Below are 1,285 nucleotides of genomic sequence, written 5' to 3'. Positions count from 1 at the left end.
TGTAGAACACCCATGTGAGCAGCATGCTCATGAAAGACCATGGGTGTGATAGCTTTTGTAAGAGGGTCCGCAATCATGGAGTTAGTGCCTAAGTGTTCTATGGAAAGCTGTCCACTTTGTACCTTCTCCTTAACAACTAGGAACTTAATGTCGATGTGTTTCGACTTTGCCGAACTCCTATTGTTGTTGGATAACAAAACAGCTGATCTATTGTCACAGTATAAATTTAGTGGTCTTTCAATCCTTTCCACAATCCGCAGCCTAGTGACAAAATTTCTCAACCATGATGACTGAAGTGATGCCTCATAACATGCTATATACTCTGCTGCCATGGTGGATGAAGCTACAAGGTTCAGAACGCCAAGAAATCGCACCACCAGCTAACAGAAAAACATAGCCCGAAGTAGATCGTCTACTATCTTGGCATCCCGCAAAATCGGAGTCAGAATACCCAATGATCTCTAATTGGTCTGATCTCCTATATGTGAGCATATAGTCTTTTGTTCTCTTTAAGTACCTCATGACCCTTTTGGCTGCTTTCCAATGGTCCATTCCTGGATTACTCATATATCTGCCTAAAACCCCAACTATGAACGCTATATCCGGACGCGTACATACTTGAGCATACATAAGACTCCCTACAGCTGATGCATAAGGGATCTTTTTCATTTCCTTAATTTCCATATTTCCTTTAGGGCATTGATTGAGACTAAATTTGTCTCATTTAGCAACTGGAGTATCCATTGCTTTACAGTCCTGCGTGCCATATCTTTTAAGTACTTTTTCTATCTAGCTCTTTTGTGATAATCCAAGAATGCCTCGAGATCTGTCTCGGTGTATCTGGATTCCTAATACAAACGAAGCTTCACCAAGATCCTTCATTTCAAAATTACTGGATAGAAATGTCTTGGTTTCTAACAAGGTACCCACATCATTAGTGGCAAGCAGTATGTCATCCACATACAAGAGCAAGAAAATATACTTGCTCCCACTGAACTTGTGATACACACAATCTTCAACTGAATTCATCTCAAAACCAAAAGAGAGAATCACCTCATGAAATTTGTGGTACCATTGACGAGACGCCTGTTTTAGCCCATAGATGGATTTTGTCAATTTGCAAACCATATTCTTTCGGTCTCCCGTTACAAAGTGTTCTGGTTGCACCATATAAATCTTTTCATTAATGCTTCCATTTAGAAAAGTTGTTTTGACATCCATGAGCTCCAAATCATAATGTGCAACAAGAGCCATGATTGACCTAAGAGAGTCTTTCAATAAAACT

Source organism: Lupinus angustifolius, chromosome LG16 (assembly GCF_001865875.1).
Source record: "Lupinus angustifolius cultivar Tanjil chromosome LG16, LupAngTanjil_v1.0, whole genome shotgun sequence".
Lineage (NCBI taxonomy): Eukaryota > Viridiplantae > Streptophyta > Magnoliopsida > Fabales > Fabaceae > Lupinus > Lupinus angustifolius.
The sequence above is the reverse complement of the archived record's forward strand: the minus strand, read 5'-3'. Positions refer to the sequence as shown.